The 20,496-nt window shown below is 40.8% G+C and overlaps 1 long non-coding RNA gene across 1 annotated transcript; it reads right to left on the reverse strand.

Annotated features, from left to right (window-relative positions):
* Window positions 1-9,318: 9,318 nt before the first annotated feature.
* Window positions 9,319-10,779, reverse strand: LOC142028609 (uncharacterized). Its single transcript, XR_012649638.1, has 3 exons — window positions 10,703-10,779; window positions 10,483-10,613; window positions 9,319-9,530 (listed from the first exon to the last, which is right to left on the reverse strand). It is a non-coding gene; the product is annotated as an uncharacterized LOC142028609 (long non-coding RNA).
* Between the last annotated feature and the right edge of the window lie 9,717 nt (window positions 10,780-20,496).

The following is a 20,496-nucleotide window of genomic DNA, read 5'->3' on the forward strand; positions in this document are numbered from 1 at the left end:
ATCACAGGCAGCTCTGACAACTAAAGATGATCACTCCCTCAGCTCTTTGCTGCTCCTCATCTGTCAGAAAAAAAGATTTGTGCACTTCTAAATTCAGTCCAAAGTCACTCAGGGGTGAAGGCATTGCAGGTCCACCAGAGCTTTGCATCCTGCCCAACCTTGCAGTAAGCAGCCCAAAAGACCAAAAGCACTTTTTAAACTTGAAAACTAGGTTTTATTTGAGTAAAAGCTGAAGGAACAAACTTACCATGGAGGAATCCTAGAACGAGATGTAGTAAACTGAGAGTTTGTAAATGAACTTCCTCCTGCACTGTGTCCTGGAAAGGCAGGAGCATTCTGACAGGGCTGCTCTGAACATCAGCAACTCAGCAATGTTCTGGGTTATGACAAAATTTACAGTCTGTTTTGTTTACTATATCAAAAATCTTTCTTTCTGTTATTTCTGGTGAACCTGTGTTCCCCACACTTCTCAATGGTCTCCCAGTACTTCAGGTTGTGCCCTGCCTTGCTGGGTCCCGCCTGCTCATCCTGTGCTCCAGAAATGTCCCTTTTCCTGCACCCCACCATGCTCTGTTTTTTCCTTAGAGGGCAGGGCCTCTCTCTTCAAGAAGGTTCCTTCTGACCCAGGAGCAAGGAGGCTTCTGTTGTACTCTGCTTTGAAAAAAACTTGGCATGCATTAACATATGGTTCCCATGAAGAACAACAGAAGCCCTCACAGTAAGCTCACATGGCTGACAAAGAAGGTAATAAGTTTGTCTTACCACCTATGGTCCAGTGGTAGCCTGATTCAGCTCTAAACCCCAATTACAATCCATCTTTAATACCTGTTGCCTTTCAGGAGCCCAACTCCTATCTGTGCACTCAGGTCTTTGGGGAGGCTCCTGCTCAGCTCTGCACATGTCGCCTCGGCCTGGGGGCACCTTCACCCTCCATTTTAGGGTCACGCTTGGAAACTCTTGGGTTTGTGCTCCCTGACTCGGGTGGTCTGCGAAGGGTGATATGTTTCTGAAGGTGAGACAACCCATCTGATCTGCATTCAGATGGGTTAGACAGTCTTCACATCACACTTTCACTGGGCAGAATGGTTATTTTGGACCACCAGGTGGGAGCCATTGGGAGCTGCAGCATCTGCACTGCTACCTGGAGAAGTGGATGTCTGTGGCTTTGGCCAATCTGTATCTAATTTTCCTGCATGTCTCCCTGTAAACAATCATTGCTTTGGTTAATCTGTATCTAATTTGCCTGTATGTCTCCCTGTAAACAAGCATTGTGTTTCAGTTTAACAGCATCCTTAGCAGTGATGAGCATAAAATATAGCAGAGGGAGACACAACAGCTCAGTCACAGGAGCAGAAGAAAGCCACCTGGAAAATCTGACACATGCTCTGACCACTGGTTCATATTTTATGACTTTAAAATGGGGCAGGCTGGAGTATATACATCTAATGGGACTAGAGGAGGCAGAGTTGAACTAATAAGATAAAGGCAGAAATGGAACAAATAGCAAAGACGTCAGATGGAAGGGCAGTGTGAAGGCACTTAGAGAAGTAAAGAACTGGAAAGGATGCTGTTCCTCCTCAGATACGAAGTAGTCACAACTAAGAGCAGATTTAGTGACTAAATGGCCAGAAGCAACAGCATCTTTTCCCTTTTTTCTACATTTTATGATCTGTATGACAATAGTTTATTCTTCTAAGTCACAGAAACTCAGGCTTACATCCGTTCCTGTTCCAGGAAGGCAAAACATAAATGAATAATGATGCTTTCCAGAATTAGGGTGTCACTGCAGATCTAGTTCTGAAATGGATCCAACTTCTTGGGGAAAATACCTAACAAATCACTTTTAGGTTCGAATCCTTGATGTTACATTGTTTTGGGTTGATAGTTTAACAACAAATAGTTATTTCTTCTTGTGGAAATGTTGGTGGGTACAGATAATTTCACACAAAGGGGTTGCTCTCCTTTGCTTGTCTTTCCTTTCCTGTGAAACACTTAACACTGTTATTTGGAAAAATCTCAGCTATGTGCGGCATTTGAATAGAAGGAAGGAGTGTTGTGACAGCTAGCAGGGGACATAGCAAGGTGCCTAGTGTGGTCGTTCTACTCTATGTTGCTCCTTTTGATTCTTCTGCAGAATTCCATACAGAGCCAGTTGCTGCAGATTGAATAATGCATCTTGAGCATATTAAATGTATCCTGCATATTCAACGCTGAAAATAAATATCAGATTCTCATACTATTGTGTATTGTTCAATAAATTTGGCCCATTGTGTGCCATTCCCCTAGCATGGTTTGTCTTTTCTCTCTTTTGCCATTTAGCATTTTATTTGCCTTCTTTCTTTCTTTTTAATTTTAAGATATTACAATCATCCCTGTACTGTTCAGATGGAAACAGGACTTCTCTTCTTGCAAAGTCCCCAGGTGAACTCTAAACTAACTGGAATAGAGTTACTGTTGTCTGATATTTACTTGGATCTGAAACTTCATCTCATTCACACTGTAACAGACTGTATTTTACAATCAGGAGGCCAAATCCATGGTTGGCACAACTCCACTGAACTCGCTGAAGTTGAACTGCTTTATTGAGTTGCCTTGTGAACCTAGATATTGTAAGTGGATGTGCTGTAGTCCTTGGAGTGGAAATATCAATGCCTTCCAACATAGCACAACTTTAAATAAAACCCCAAACTCCTTTAATTCCTCTAGGGGCATTATGTTAGTTTTATTAATAAGTAGGGAGGGTCTTTTCTCCAATATGCTTCATTAGCCTATGCTGGTAGAAAGGCTGTTCTTTGAGTCTATTTCAATTGTAAAATTGGAAGCATCTCTATGACATAACCACTTTATGAGGGTATTTGAAACTGGAACTGTACTTCTGGGAATGAGATCACATCATAGGCATTGACCAGTGTGGTTATTTCATTGCTTGAAATACTTGGGGAAAATCACTTCTGAGAATTACTTTGTTATTTTAAATGCATTTCTGTGCTGCATATCCCACCCATCTCCTAGTTCCAGCCTGGCCTTCAGCTACTTGGACTCTCCTCCCTCCCCTCCACTCAGCCAATGTTAGCTTTAGCTCACGCTTCTCTTTTTGATTTTCCAGTTCCCAAATGAAAACTGTTTCTCCATGGACCACTGTATACACATATGTTCACCAGCCTACCACCAACGTCTCTCATTTCAAGTCTCAAATTAATGCTTATCTGTCATCACCACCTCCCACTTCTGCCTGTTTTATCCACGTCTATACCAGTGAATAAGGCTCAAGTGCTCATCCACAGTTGTTGATATTGTTAAATTACTAGGCTGCTTCTGCCATGCCAGCCACCACTCTTGCAGGTGGGGATTTAGGGAACAGTGTGGTACGGAGATGGTTCCCAGTGGGCAGCAAGGGTCAAACAACAGTTTCAAGGAGGATGGAGTTCTGCTATGTCCACACAAACTGCCATGTGCCTCTAGGTCTCCTGACCTGTTTGATATATTAGCAGAGATGTAGCTGATTTGTAAATTCTAGAGGGTCTGATTACAATTTTCCTGTTCTGGCTGAGAAATGATAACCAGGACTGGGATTACCCGATAAGTAACAGCTTTAGTTGTAGGCTGCACGTGCTATGATGAAGGACTGCGTTTTTCCCTGCTTTTAGTACAATATTAATCAAATGAGTACTGATATAATACGTGATAACAAATAATCCTATTCTTAAGTCTTAATTAAAATTACATTTCACCTTTGGAAAAAAGGTTAGACCTTGATGTTGTTTATTCTGGCTTTCTCGCATACACTTACTGTATATTAAACTATAACTCCAGGTGATGAATATCCAGAAGTTGATGGATTTTAGAAAATAAGTTTTTCATTAAGAGGAAGAAATCATAGCTCATTTTATAAAAATATTCTGAATATTTATTGCTAACAGTAGCTAAAGCCAAATCATAAATTGAGCTGTAAAAGTTCTGTTTGGATGATTCAATTTTTCAGAAAAATCTCTGCATGTATCCTAGGATGTATCCTAGGAATCAGAGAGAGAAAGCATCTATACCAAAATAACAAGATAAATGAATATTTTAAATTATGTAGCTTTTACATATCTTGAACATATAGCTAGAAACTTTGATTAATGTCAATACAGCTAACAGCACCTGTTCTTTAAACAATCAAGAAACCAATCAAGAAACTTTGACACAGGAACATGTGTCCATATCCCCCTTACTCCCTGACTTGTACAGGCTATAAGAGTTACTGATCTTTAAAAAAATACTCTTATCCTCATCTAAGTTATTTGTTCATGTGGACTGCTAGCATTTCTTTGTATGTATGTTTCTTGGCTGGTTTGCTGCCATGTAAAGCAAGTCTTACTCATTTATTCAACAATCTGTGCAAATTTAACGTAATTTGGTTAATGATTTCCCTGCCAAATTCAGAGAGACAATTGTATTTAACTACAAACCTCATTTTAATATCCTATTTAAAAGTCTAATCGAACCATCACTATTTTGCCTTTGATTTGTTGTATCTTTTTGTGTTGTCTTGGAGATTTTGATGTTGCTTCCTCCCAGCTCTATTGATATTTATAACATGGACGGCATGTTTGTAGAGGCATAAAAGGGTGGAGAAGTGCTCTCTGATGGGATACAGTTCAGGTTATGAAAGGTCTGAGGAGGACACTTCACTTCTATAAGATGGAGATACTCTATTAATGGCAAAGTTAAAAGCAAACAAGCAGCTAAAACTGGAATACATGTTGTGGCAATCATGTTCATGGAATTAGCCATGGAATTTCAGGTTCAAAAAAATGAATACTAAACCCAAAACCATCTCTGTGAAGATTTCAGGAAAAATAAATATGTTAACATCTGCAAATAATCCCTTCTAGCAGCAAGAAAAATACATAGATTAATATTAAAAAATGGTGAGTCAACATGCATTCTCAATAAGGCAATTTGAATGTAAAATATTAAAATGCTTCTTGTGAAACAGGTCTAGCCTTTGGTGCGTACTGGGATGGGGTACTGGTTCGCAAACTGCTCCTGTAAAAAGACTGTAGAATCCAGTGCAGGATTTCCCAAATTCTGAAATCCAAGAGCATAATCATCTCACATGCAATGGGCCCCATTTACAAACAAGATGGTTCTGGTGCTATAAAAAAATATCAGATTTTCCCCACTCTAATCACAACATGAGAGATGCGTACAGAAAATGGCGGGTTTTACCAGTTTTATTGCTTTTCAGTGTTGTAGAAGCAGTCATGGGAAAAAACCCAGAAAGATATAAGCAAATTACTTCAGTAGGGCTGTATTCTCTTTATAGTTTATTAGTGGGATGGTCCAACAGCCATGCTTTACCTCTGTAACAGGAGCAAGACATTCATTTTCTCATGCACAGATTGAGTAATGGTACTGCCATATTTTATTTCCAAATTAGAGGAAATGTCACTCAATGCTCATATTTAAAATGAGAAGGAAGAAAAGCATTCCCTTCATGCAGTTTAAAGAAAAAAAAAAGTTAAATCTGTTAAATATCCACTGACATTTGTATGAACTTAAAGCAAAGCACGCATCACATCTTGGATTATCACAGTTCATATTTCATATCAGGTAACATATATCGATTTTTAGACTGAAATATTTTGATTTTCTGTGTGGTAAACTATTTCACCGGTTTGGTTATTATGCAGAAGACCCAGAGAAAGCTCCTGTAGCCAGGTAGCCAGGACACAAAAACTCCCTGTGTGCAGCCCATAGGCCTACTGAAGCATCTCTCAGTAAGTCAAGGGTAGAACGAGGTATACTGTAACTGTATGTGCGTACCTGCAAACACAGAGGATTCAGCCTCTTATGGGAAGCTTGGAAATTATTTAGCCATCTGCTCTGCAGATCACTCAGTCCAAATATAAACAATTTGGACAGCACATAAAGGAGATTTCTCTTGTTTTCTCTCCCCCACACATTCAAAACTAATCTTGAATTTGAGGTCTTTCATTCAAAATTATAGTCCAGGCTACAGTCCCTACCGGGAACCGACATAAAGCATTACCTATAAAAGTGATTAAAGTGTTGGTATCTGCATATACTTCTGAGCAGCTGGTCTATATTTGATGTATATCTCTGTCCCTGGCTCCGTTATAGAAAGGGACAGTACAGGATGAGCTAACTGGCAGAAATCTCTGAGGATCTTCCTTTGAAAACAGCAGGAATTTTAGCAGCGTTTTCTTTCTTCTCTGCCTGCATGGAGAAAATCCTGGCATGCTTGAACCTGCTATTCTTGTGGCTGCTTTCGTCAGTGCTGGAATCTTCCAGGTGTTTTGTAGGCGCTCAGGAGCATCCCAGCAAAACCAGGCTTCTCAGCCTGCTGTTTTTGGCTTTCCTGGCAGTAACACCGGCTTCAGGTCCTTCAGAGCATTTGAGCTCTGTTTGCTTTTTAGGAAAACATACTTGATTATCTTCTTAAAATCTTAACTCTTCGCTTTCAAATATTTTTCCTACCCGCTATTGTCTGATGCTGGAAAGTGCTGAGCACTGTCAGCCATCACAGGGCTTTAACGGGACAATTAAGTCTTTGCAGTTCTCCTGCCGTGTGCCACCACTGGAGTTAGAGGCCAAACAGCTTTGTCTAGATAGACTTATCCTTCCACAGTAAGGAAATAAAATATTCATAGTAGATTATGTTAGCTATCTGTCTGGGTCGCTTTAACACATCCAAATAACTGTCCTATTTTTCATACAAGCCAGCAGCCTCCATAAGTTTCATTACCTGTATCGATCTTAACACTATTCAAATAGAAAGGACGAGCTTTAAAATGTGGGACAACAAGCCTAGATATTTTCCCATGGGGCACCTCTGAGCACAATAGTATCTTCACTTCAGTATTTTTTCTGCATCTCTTTCAAGCTAACCACATCCAGACTGTGGACATGCCAGGAAATGCCATTCTGGGACTAATTTACTGGTACTGAAAATGTTATTTCCAGAACTGTCACTTTCCAAGGGAATTTGAGTCTCCACAAGTATTTCAACTGTGAGGATCCATTTTCTGACATTTGGGATCCATCTGCACTCCAGTCCAGCTGGAACCAAACGGGCCCCATCCATCTGTAATCTCCCTGAAACTGTCCAGGACTGTCAAGGAAATTGCACTATGACCACACTGGAACCAGTGTTGGTGTTGGCTGGTATGGTTCAATGCTTTGTGTGGAAAGGGATTTAAATGAGATCATTTCACTACCCTTTTGGTAAATTCTGTTGGGAAACAGCTGGAGGCAATGATTTCATTGCCTTATTATTAGTTGTATTATAGGACACAATAGAAGCAGAAAAGAATAGGGGTTGTGTCAGAATTTTATGTAAAATTGTTCTCCCCTGCCCAGGCATCAGCACTGGGTCAACAAAATACTGATCAGACCTGAATCCCACTGGCAGGCTAAAAATGGAAGGACGCATCAAATGGGGCTCCACGGGGGCTGTTCTTGGCTTTGTATTTTCATTAACAGATGATGGAATAGAGATTATACAGATGATAGAAACCCAGAAGGGACTGCAAGAATATTTACTGCAGGGCAGTCCTTGAATGCAAAACAGTCTTGACAAACTGGAGGCCAGTGTATTACTTGTCTAGTGGAAGTGCTGGGTAATACACCCAGGCAGAGCTAATCATCTGCACAAATACTTAATGTAGACCAGGTAGTTCGGTAGAACAGATTACAGTGGATCAGCATGTGAATGTTAAGTTAATAATTTCAATCTGTTGTCCCACGTTGTTCTTCTCTGCAGGCATATACAAGCAAGCATAGCTGGAAAGACAAGTGAAGTTGTCGTTCTGCTACACACAGCCCTATTTGGAGTCAGCAGCAGATTTGCCAAGCTGGAGCACTTTGAGAAGGATGGTGAGCAAAGGGAGAGTATTCAGAGGAAGGGAACCGAGAATGATCAGAGATCTAGAAAATGCAGCTGGTTAGGTTGACTGAAGAAACAGATGATATCTAGTGTGAATAAGAGATTGTGATTGAAGGGAATATCAGTTGTTATTTATTTAAGAACAATGAGATTGTCTCTGGTACTGCAGAGGTAGAAGGGAAGAGTGGCATCTTCCTTTCTTACACCTTATGTTTCCGTACTTAACCAAGTACTTGATCAAGATTTACCTCTTTTGCTGAAAAAATCCAATGACTTTTTGAGCCTATAAAAATAGAGGGATTGGCTAGACACCTATAAGAGATAATATCTGTTATGCTAAAACTCTCCTTTGCTGTACAAAGACCATAGTAGATTAGAGCTTGTCTTTGTCTCAGTCTTATTGGAGATGGGTCAGCTGTGCATCCTCTGGGATGTGTTCTGGCCCTAAAGGTTAGTAAAAGCACATCTTGTAAGGAAAATAACTTCCCTACCAAATGAGACAAAATAACCCAGTCAAACAAACAAAAACTTCACAGCAATCTTCAGATAGCTTCCTCTGGGGAGAAAGAAAAGGCTCCATAAACATGCCTTTCTGCATGTTCCTGAAAGTCAACAGTTTTCCTTGGTCAGGTGAAGTTGTGTGATCTGGTAAGTCAGGTAAACTGGAGCTACATTGCCACGATGGTATTTGGACCAGATGACAGTACAAGCTGGTTTGGAGTGCACTGGGAACACTATATCTGCTTCCTTCAGAGTTGAAAGAAAAATTTTTATTGCCATGTGGTGATCCTTAGTCAGGTTCTTACTGGAAAAAGAATTAAGTGACACATTTTACCTTGGCCTGAAAGAGCCAGGAACTACTTGAGGACCCTCGTCCCAAAAGAGGAAAATAATCTCAAACAAATAATTCATGTCCCTTATTAAACTGTAGCAGTAATGAATGACAGTCAATGCCTTACAAATGGGATCTGCAAGAGGAAATTATATTTACAATCCACTGATGCTTCTCCTTTGGAGGGTTGCCGATTTGTTTAGATTTGTCATTTGCATATTTCCAGCCCCTGAACTCTTCTGTGAATTGTCGTCTCTACCTCCTCTTTGCTGACAGCTGGTCATCCACCTCCCTCTAAGCTGCGTGAAAAAATTTGCCCTCCCACAAGTACACTGTTTTGGTTTTTGTATAGGCAGTGATAAGTGTTGAGTGTAAAAGACTCTTTGATAATTTAATTCACTTTGCTGAATTATGATTCTGCATGCACCATTAGTTCAATCACAAACCAGCTACAATAAGAATTAGGTCTGTTTTGCAACATGAAGCAGACAAGGCTGTTCAGTGGAGCAGTCAAGGGTGTTTAATGTTACATTTGTTGTTGACTTTGAAAACAAACACATGTGCACTGATTTACAGCAATCTGGAAGTCCCATGCAGATATAACGGCAGTGGCATCTTGGGGATCCTGGGCTTGTGTTCAGAGATGGAAGTGACAGAGAGGTGGCAATGCTGAGTGAGAGCCTCAAGTAGTTGTGCAAGTTGTACCAGGCAGGAACCGTGGAAAAAGTGGCTTTCCCCAACTTTGTAGGAAATCAAAGGACTAAAAAGTGAAAAAGAGGAGCTTCCATCATGAGGAGGTGATGTCTGAGGAGCAATGAATGGGTTTAGACAAAGAGTATGAGCAACAGCACTTTAAGGAGGGACGTCACTCGTCTCAATGCAGGTTTGAAAGTTTGAAAGAGAAAACTTCATGTCACTGGGCTACATTTAGTATTGAATTCTGATCAACTTTCCATTCTAATAATATTTGCCTTGACCTTAGCAGGGCAATTTGTGTCAGAGAGGTAATCTTAACTTCTCCCTCATCACTTCTCCCTCATCACTCTTTCACCCTACATTTTAACACTTACTCATGAGAGGTTGGCTGGGAAACCAGAACAAAACACCACCTAAGTGTGGCTGAATGCCAGCCTACAGCTACAGTCCAATGCTTATATCGCTTAAGAACCTCCCCAGTATTTATTTTGGAATTCATCATACTAATATTTTCAAAGTTAAGTAGTAAAGTATTTAGCATGCCCTCTTTTACTTTCCTCTCGGAGCCAGAATTTTCAAAAGGAAGTCCCCAGTCAGAAAAGTGTTCTTGGCAGGGAAATTACTTTTAACCCCTAATATGTTGTTCACTTATGCTGTAAAGGCCCAGGCTGGTCAAGGGGGAAAGTCAACAGCTTCATCCTTGAACAGCGCTGCGTGACATGGAGAGGGGTGAGAATTCAGTGATGACAGCTGAGAGTTATCTCAGTACTCTCCTTATCACAGAAATGGTGCAAAGCCATTTTGGCCTGTAGGAAAAGGCAAAGATGACCCACTTGGTAACCTATGACAACACTACAAAATGAAAATATTTGCCATTTACATATGACTGGGAACAGTAAAAGGATTTTTTGGTAGTAAATTTTACATCTTTTTTATTTTGCCAGTCAATGGTAAAGCAGACAGAGCAAGTTGTTTTTCGAATGTACATACTGAGAAGCAAGAATTTAATTCATTGCTTGACACACCTTTTCTTAAAATAAATAAGGATATATCTCACTACCTTAAGGTCTTCTGAGCCGGTAGATCCTTGTCCTTGTCCTTTCCTGCTTTTCCTGCAGAGGAGCTCATAGACTTGAGCTGCTTCACCCAGCACATTTGCCATCTGCCATGTCCAAGAACCTGCTCCAAAATCTATTGAAATGCATACAAGATCTCCAGCTTAGACCCCAACTATTAAACAAATATCAACTGAACATATTTTTGTTGTTCAAGATAATGACCTGTTTCCTGTCACAGGCTGTTGTAGCTTTCAGATCTCTCGTTGTTATTTTCTAATATTTAGATTACAATGGCAGCTCAAGGTCCCAGCCAGATGGCTGCTGCCTTGTGCTAGCCTCTGCCCATGCACATACACCAAAAAGGCAGTCCCTCCCCAAATAGCTTATTACCAATGCCATTATCACAGAAGTTTCCTATTGGTGTGTTTTATATTGTAAGCTTCCATTACACTAAGGCAGCAATAAACCTATGATCCCCATACTATTTATGGATTGGTTCATTACATTTCTTTTAAAAAGCAATATAAATGTCTAAACTCCTATAAATACATCAGTGTTGCTGCTTATCTTGCTTGTTAAACTGGCAGTTTTGTAACCTCAAGACACTGCAGCTGTGTAATCTTTCACATCTATCTATCCGGCACAAGAACCGTGGTTTTTTTTCTCTCCTGCGTTTCCATGTACGAAAAAGGTGCTTTGATACGCTGCTTGTAAATGAACTGCAACTGCTACTGATTGCAAATGTATTGGCTTATCCATAGAAATGCTGGCCTGTAAGGCAAGACAGGAATTGCTATAGTCATTTGGTATTCTGATCTTCAATCAAAACTAGCTGTATGACAACAATGAAAAAATTCCTGTTTTCAGCCATGAATCAACATCTCTGTCATGCTGGAACTCCATTGGCAAATCCTTGAGAATGAGATGCTTTAAAATATTCAGAGTTTTCAAACACTGATGCATCCAAAGACAAAAAGTCTAATGCACATATCCTCTGGTGTTGCTGCATTTGTCATGCCTCAGAAGAGAGAAGACAGTGGAGTTCCTACTCTGAATGAAGACATCTACATCTTCTGTTAACTTTTGCAGGGATATACTTGGATTTTGTGCTGGACTTATGCTGTATGGCTGTGGTTATGAACAGCTGCAATGAGGCTGGTGGCAGAAGTAATTAGAGTTCATTTTTACAGCTCAGTAGCTGTTTATTTTTTCTCTTCAGAAGTTTAGTTTTCACTTAAAATAACAAAAGCAAACCCCAATTCCTTTTAGTTACAAGCAACTTTATGAGCTGCATGTCAGGAAAGAACCGCTATACTGGGCTGAGTAAGTAAGGAGTCACTCCAGAAAAGCCATCAAACTCGCACTGCCATGAAGGCAACACACCCGAGATTGGAGTCTGGCCCAGGACTGCTCAGTACCTGGGGAGATCCGCCAAGCTGGCCTGAAAAGCTGCCCCTCAGAAGAACCTGGGCTGCAAATTACAAGTCACTAATGACTCCTCAAAAATTTAAGAAGCTGCAGTCTTCTACAAGCACAGCTTTCTGTCAAAACCACATGAATCTCATCAAGATGGATGTGAGCTAAATCGATTTTGAAGAACAGTGCTGTTGGCTACAAACCATTGATAACTGACCTCTTGGAAACTGAAGGCAGTGCCTTACATGTGCACAGATCCTGTCCCAGCTGTGCAAATCAAATCTTGTGGGTGTCCTTCAAGGCCCAAGGAGGGAAGGAGGAGAGAAGTAGATGGTAAAGAAAGAAGAATTTAATTCTGTAATGTTTTCCCAAGTTGACAGTGGTTCTCATTATCTGCTATGTTTCATGCCTGACTTTTCTTCTGAGACATTTGATTTGCATCATCACAGTTAATTCTGTAGGCCACAGCATGCTTTGGCATCTTTGCTGTTTTAGGAGCCCAAGCAGTGCATTCTTCTTCTGTCTGCTTTTAGCAAGAAAAATCTCTCCTTTTCTACAAAATCTGTACTTCATAAGTAATAAAAAATGACATTTTTGCTGTGCTAAACTTAGGAGTTTGACTCTTAAAACCCTATTTTTTTTCTGTAAATCCATTAAAAGGGTTCACCTTACTGCCTTACCTTAGAGTAAATTACATCCACTGGTCACTTCATCCCGCTGCCTACTTTGCAGGGAGCTGGGAGGAGGCTTTGAAATGTGCCATGTGTTCATTCTGTAAGGAAGACTGTACAGAACAGTTGAGCGTTTGTGGACAAAGCAGAGGGAGGGTCACTGTGCTGGGGGACACTGTGCTGATCTCCAGGAGTCAGAGGCCAGCCCTGGCCCAGGTAGCAACAGCTTTTCTGCTTCACACAGGGAGGGAGAAGGAGGGAGGGGGTAGATGATGCCTGGATCTTGCCTGGGTATGAGCTTATGTTGCAGCCAGTATGTGACCCTGAGCTCAGGAGTGCACCTGAATACTCAAATTTGGTAATAACTCCAGGGTTAATGCCCTTTTCTCTTCACACTATGTTGTTTTTTCTTTTGCTGAAATAACCTGCTTGTGCTTGCTCCAAATTGGACTACCTGTCCCTGGGAAGGCTAATCTATACATTGATGACTTTCTGCATAAAGAGTCTCTCTTTAAAAAGGAAAAAAGGAAAAGTTTACCATGGCTAACTTGTATCTTGGAATAGCAGGTGGCAATTTAATTGGAAGATGTAAGCTGCTTACTACTAATTTGCATGATTATAAGATTTTGTAATTGCCCTGTAAAAGTTAATTTGGCATCGGGTTCAGTGAAACTCAACTATGTTAGCATGATATTGATGTGTGTATGTGATTTGCTGTTGCTGTTTGATATGATCCTTGCTGAAAGACCAAAGGAGAGATTTGAGGGTGTTATTTTTATATATATACATGCACACACAGAGAGGTGAATCTCATTGTAATGACCCCTGTGGGGCCTGGATAAATGCGTGTTGTATCAAGGAGTTCACTGCAGCAGGAGTTGGTAATTCGTTCCTTCAAAATAATGAGGAAATATCTGGTTGGAACTGAACATCGATACCTAGTAATTTTTATGAAGATTACCTCATTGATTAACATTTAACCTCCATTTTAAAAAGAAAAATGTTTAAGATATGAAAATGTACACTTATAGGCTAAATATACCTTGCACTGAGGAAAGTGAGAAAAAATACGATTTTGTATTTAGGTCAACCTTGTATTAGTGTTTGCCCTAATACAGCTAATTAGGAAGGAAAAATTGCTTTTGTTATTGGGCACGCAATAAAGAGGAATCTGAAGCAGAGCTCATCCTAGTGCCATTTGACTTTGTGTGTGTATTATCTGCCTGCCTCCTTCCCGCATCGCATAGGCACGTCTTGCAGGCTGCAATGTATAAAAGGTTTCTTCTGTGCAGTGAAGGTCCTGGTCAGAGGTTTCAGAGCAAGACTGCAGGAGTGTGGAGCCGTGCTGTGCTGTGGAGAGGGGTCAGCTCGAGTCTCCCACGCGGTGCGGGGGCCCGGGGTCGCTGGCTGGCGGGTGGGTGTCAGCGTGCCTGCCAGCCCCTGCGCCGGATGGGTCCGCCAGATCTGCTGCTCCACAGGGAGCCCGGAGCGTGAGGATACCTCTAAGGCAAAACAAAGGGCCCTTGAAAAGCTGAGAGAAATGCCAGATTTGTCACCTTTTTCCTTTTCCCCTCCCTGTAAGCTGGCAGCCCAGACTGGGTCACTTCACTGCCGCAGAGGAGTGTTAGGGGCAGATATAAGCCGAGATAGGAAAGGTGTAGCAAGGCTTGGGCTAAAATGCCTCATTCCCGTTTTATATTTACACCAGCAGAGAACAAACTACGCTTGACCGAGTTGGTAAGGTACACAAGCACATACCTCCCTAAAAGCACGGTAATGGAGTTGCTGATCTTATATATTTCAATTAGCAACCTGTCAATGGACCCACTGTCACTGAACACAAGCGCGCACACACACACACACACATCCATATTGTTTTTTAGCAGGTAAAACTTGATTTCTGAATTCTTTTTCTCTCCCCCTCTTTTCTCTCCCTCCCTTCTTCTATTCCATCATGTCTGGAGGAAAGAAATAAGGGGAAGGTTGCACGTGATGTTTGTAAATATGATATCCAAGTTAGCTTCACTGAGCGTGGCACGGATGGATGGATGTGTGTACGCTGGTCTGCAGGGCATGAAGCAGGCACCTAAAGATAAAAGGACCAGGAGTGTTTTATCTACTCTCCAGCAGTGGGGGAAGGCCCTGCCAAAAGGGTGGCAGATCAGGATGGCAGGCCTGGAAAGTTACACTTGCAACCGTGTTTTGTATGTGTTAGTGGGACAAAACCTGGAAGAGTCAGAATAAATTACTACTGTGAGTGAAAGCACAGGGAAATGTGTGACAAAGATTTAAATATTGCTTTATAGTCCTTAGACAAATTCTTTTAAGTTGAGAGCATGGGAATGTTTTTCTAATGGGATGCTGAAAGATGTGTAGATAAAGAAACAGTTAGGAAGGAAATTGGAAATCTGGAGATCTGAACCTATCTTTTACTTGAATGCTTTAAAGTCATTCAGGTGTTCACAAGTATTTAAATCCTTCACTTGTTTTATGCACCTCAAACAAAGCAATGAAGCAGCACTGTCATAAAGAGCCCAGCCCTGATCCAGCTGATATTCATCTGACACAGACAAAACAAAACAAAACCCCCTGAAGTCCAACAATGCCATTTCATGTGCAACATTATATCTACTGAATGAGAGGAAATGTAGGCATGCATCAGACTTAAGTACTCTTAAAAGCTCATTTGGATGGTATGGTTTTTACCTAGAGAGGAAACTACTGTATATGCAAAACTCAGATGAATATTTACCATCTCCAGGAATAGGTACCAGAGGGGAGGAAAAAACATGCTGTAACTGTAATCATCTTCCGAATGGTCCAAAACCAAATTGTTCTTGCTGCTGTTGCTCAGCAACAGTCCCACGATGGGATTCAGCCTGTGCAAATGTATGGTGGGAGAGTCCAACCTACCCAGAGAGTGAGAAATCGGAGTACTGGGAGAGGCAGCGGAGAGGGCCTGGCACGGCTGAGCGCCACTTCCCAGCAGTTGTGACCCCCCTAAGTACACATTTTCACCATTCTCCTGACCTTTTGCTGCCTCCCTGCTCTCATAACAGGCTTAAAATAAATAGCGAAGCAAGACTGGTACCAGAGAGCAATGGGACTCTGGCTGATGTTGTAGCAGGCCAGTTTGTATCTAGGACATTTTCTGTGAAGTAAAGTATTAGCACTACTTCTGAGGTGTTCAAAGCCTATGAAACTCTGGGGAGGGAGAGGGAAAAGCAAATAACAAGTCTACCGGACAATTCATGGGATTTAAAAGCAGTGCCCCTCTGTGACTTCAGCTCTAAAGACCACATGTGCTCTCATTAGGTGGTAACAGTAAAAATCCACTGTCTAAAGGGACAATAATCCACTATATTTTGAAATAAAAATTCTGGAATGCTTAATCCTCTGACACAGTATGATGTCAGTTTTCATTCACTTCCTTCAGAGGGTTATTTAAACAATTTAGAGACACCAAAAGGAAAAGGAAACCACAAAAAAATGTATGTTCAGATAATGCTAATAGACTGTTCTGAAGTAGAAAAAACCAACAACAACAAAATTAAAAACAACCAAAAAGTGATTTGTGGCTGGTGGGATGACTTGAGAGAGCTCACTAAACCAAGGTGTGGGAAATGGTACATCAGAATAGAGATATTTCACATGTGTGTATGACAGACCTCGTAATTTAGTACTTTGTTGATTCTGCTGTAGTTGTTCATAATGCAGTGTAAAGCTGGCAGTCCTCTGGGCGGAGGAGTAAATCTGGGCTTGCCCTGGTTTTCATAATCAATAGGTTTTATAACACTTTTTATTTTAGCTATTTTTTTTTAAAACAGACATGCAAGTTCATTATTTTTCAAGGTAACTTTGCCACCAACAGGGTATTTGTAGTGTGAAACAAACTCTGCTTAGCTTTCATCTTGTATCCCTAAAATTATTATTCTGCTTGAAACTCTAATTGAAAATACGGTCTTTTAGGTTGAGGTATCAACAGACAGGTTGACCCTTTATAGAAAAAGGCTTATGGGGAAGGAAAGAAGTATAAGAGTAAAATGAACTTCTGCAGCCTCAAAATGTCTTATTCCAGCTTTGAAAGGTGGTACCTGGTAGCTAAGTGTCTGAATCCCAATTCTCAAACTGCCAGGGTTGTTCTGACCGTCTGTGTGGACGCATTTCAAAATCATCACAGCTGGATCTCACCTTAATACTGGACCAAACTAAGTGCTAAGTGTAAACAACTGTAACCTTTCACATGCTCCAAATCAAGATCTCATTCCTGTTGGGAGGGGGCAGGAAAAAAAACAAAAGCCAGAGAGAGTAACCCCCTATGATTCCACTTCCTTGGTTCAAGAGGGAAACTTCCTTTTAAAATACTGGAGAATAAAGTTTTCCTGCTTGTTAGACTGACTGCCAAGCTGCTGCTTTTGGGGTAGCAGTTTAATAGAGTTCCTCTCATACACAACAGGCTAGGTGGGAAATAGCAGAAGAGCACAGAGGAAACTCTCACAATATATTTCCCCCCTATTATTTCTCAGCCTATTTTGAAATTAGGAAATCATATGGAAACAGCAGGAGGATTCCTAGCCTTGCACTATTTCCTTCCCCTGTGATCATGAAGTTTTATTGCTGCATGAGCCCTGCTGCCTACCATTTCAGAGAAACTCAGCAAGAGGTAAGGTTTTTCTAAGTGTGGGTGGTCATGTCCATGTATTCAGCAGAAGCAATAGGGCTATTCAGCGTGAAAAAAGGCAGCTCAAGATGAAGTATGGAAGAATAATTTTCAAAGAGAAAATAATGAAGAACTAACAAAAGCACCCAGGGAATTCATTCTTTTATTTTTTTTTTCCCCTTTGGTAACTGCCGTTGAAGAGGCTGGCACTGAAATGACATCGTTAACTCAAGTTATCTCATTCGTACACTTGTGGGGAAAATTGGATGAAATGAAGGGAAATTTCCCCAGGACCCAGCCTGTTGCATTGGAAAGCTCTTCTGCTGGTGAAAAGCAGTCTTACATACAGAAAGACATCCGGCTTGGTGATGCAGGCAAAAGTATGGACATTTTTCGATAGTTGGGGGATAGATTTTGAGTTTCTAATGTTTTAGTATTATTTGTGTGTGCAGATATTCACATTCGTATCCACCTTTATGAGTGTATTAACATTATCTGTGTCAGAGCACGTTGCTAATTTTTCAGAAGGTGTGTACAAATGAGTTTCCTGGAAGGCAATTTCATCAAAACAAGCCCTTAAACTTTGCTTTTAAGCAAATAGCACATAATATTTCTAGGAAAAAAATGTTGACTATTGAATATTAGCAACATACTGCTCATAAATAAGCAGCAAAAGAGTATTGGCACAAACCACGCAGTGGGTAATGTTGACCCATAAGGAAAATCTTTCAAGAACTTCATATGATTGGAGAAAGATGACATTTTTTCAGCAAATTGGTGATTAACTGAATTGTTCCACTCAGTACAGCTAATATTCCCCAGTCTCTCCCATAGGTATATCACAGAAATTCATAACGGCAGAACCCTGTTCCTTTTTTCCTTACAATATCTGATATCCCCACAAGCAGTTCAGGAATACATGCTACAGCATACTATAGCACAGGAAAATGTTAGGATATAATCTCCATTCTGTACCTGCAAGTAACCTCTCTGAAGATCATGAGGAAAGGAGCATCTCCAAATATGATACTACACCTGACTAACTTTTTCCTGAGGCTAGTTAACTAAAATTCAACTAGCAAAAGAAGAAAACATTCCGGTTTTCACATATTTTTTATTTGCTTATTTAAATAAATATGTATTTATTTGCTTATTAACTATAGTCACGGAAAGTTGCTAGAAGTAGAGGCATACTTTAAAGCAGACAACTATTATTTAGTGTAAATCATCCTAGTTTCAGAACACATGAAAAATAGTCCACAAAAAGCCTGGATGTTCCAGTTTCATCAGAGAATGTAGTTAATAATGGAAGGAGAAATCCGGGAAGTAATGGCATGAAAAACTAGCCATTTTTTAACAGTGCAACGTTTTTATTACAAAAGTTATACTTGTAACTTAATAACCAAAGGCAAATTTCTCTCTCCTGAGGACCTGGATGCTACAAGCTTTTGTTTTAGTTTTGGTCCTCACTTCCTCCCCTCATGCTGATTTTCAGCGTGCTGTGGGAGACGAGTGGTGGTGTAGTGTTCTTGAAAGCAGAAAAAAAATCTGCTCCTCTGATTCGAATTTACAAAGCAAAATGCTCTTCTTTTCAAGCTCTGCTCTGTGCTTTGTGTACTTTCATATGGTTAGAACTGCATTAATTTATTCTCTACACTTTCTGTTATCTCTTCTCACTATGGGGCTGTCACATCTCTTGCTCAGACAGGCATGGGAAGGGAGAACTTAGCATTGTGTTTAGGTGGTATTTGAGGAAATATTTGGTCAAACCTATTGCTCTGCATCACACTTTTCTTCATGATCCATGAGTTTCTCATTGCTGTTCCTCTATGGCCAGGTAGGGAGGGAGCTCTAGAGCTCTAGTGATGATTTGCCCTGTTAGTCAATATAATTGGCTGCTAACAGGAGCCTAAATTGCTTCTTTTTCAAAGTGAAATATCTCACATGCATCCCTGCCCCCACTGTAAGCCCTCCAAAGGAGGATACTATCACTGTTTCCTACCATACTGCAAGTTAGCTTCTCCTTTAAATATGATTCTAGGTTGAGATTTCCCCTTTTGTGCTTTAAGACACCTTTTCCCCATCTCTGGACACAGGGGATGTGTCAGATCAGGAGAGGGCAAAGCCAGAGGAGCCAGTACTCTCGGTGACGTTTGGCTGGTAGAAAATGTCACTGTGCAAGCTTTTTGTGCCCTGGCTTCAGCATTTCAGGAGCGACTGCAAGGCACAGCCACAGTGCTGCCTTTCCCCTCTGCAACGCAGTGCCATTACCCAGGCACAGCGGAGGAGTGAGCCCACGTACATGGGATGCATACAAACTGCTTATTGTCTTTCTGTCAGAAGCATCACCAAATAGTCTCACTTTCCCCAAACAAAAGCAGATATGGATTGCAGACCTGGCAAGAAAAACAAACAGCAACCCTGTTTTAACTGAAAACACTGCCAGATGCCATGAGTAACACAGAGAACTAGCGTCAGACAGATACCGGGTAGGAGTAACTTAATAGTTTTAATAGGGGTTTTCTTACCTCTGGCTGTTCATGAGAGCAGTTAAGCTAAAAAAGCCTTCCTCCCTCTCCTTTCTTTACAAAGCAATGCATACTCTGTGCTGAGTAGCTTAGTGTAATGACTCTTTGCATTCTGTCAACTTAATGTAGTAATCTAAATATCACTGAGCAGGTTGGGATTTGGGCCAGTCTTAATGAGATAATATCTCATAAGGGACTGATCCCAGATACATTTAAGGGGCCTTGCAGCTAGTGTTTTGCAATACACTGCAGATTCTGCAGCCAGTAAAAGAAACAGAAAATTAGTAAGATGTATGAAGAAATGCAGAATACAGACTCTTAGTCCCCAAGACATTTCATGCTCTGTGGTTTGCAGACTCTTGTACCAGGCTTATGCAGTCATTTATTTTTTTGTCTGCCAAGCATGGGTGACATCATTTGACAGGCAGTATGCTTACTTATCTGTTTTTGCAAAGTAATGCTTTTGCGCATTTTTCTTCATTATAAGCTCTGAACAAGTGAGGTGCAACGTTCCACTTAAATAGCTTTGGCATGCAAACAGCAGCATCACAAAGCCAGGTTGTAGGAAAAAATACAATAGGAAATAGAATTTTAAAAGCAGTCCTGCAGAAGCAGGGCAAAAATATATTTCCTTAAGTGTTATTTATCCTTTTCAAATAGTTCACTTTGTGCCATGACAGGAATGAAATGTATTCCATGGCACAAAAATGTTTCCTGGGAATGAAAAAGTGATTGACAACT

Source organism: Buteo buteo, chromosome 2 (genome assembly GCF_964188355.1).
Source record: "Buteo buteo chromosome 2, bButBut1.hap1.1, whole genome shotgun sequence".
Taxonomy (NCBI): domain Eukaryota; kingdom Metazoa; phylum Chordata; class Aves; order Accipitriformes; family Accipitridae; genus Buteo; species Buteo buteo.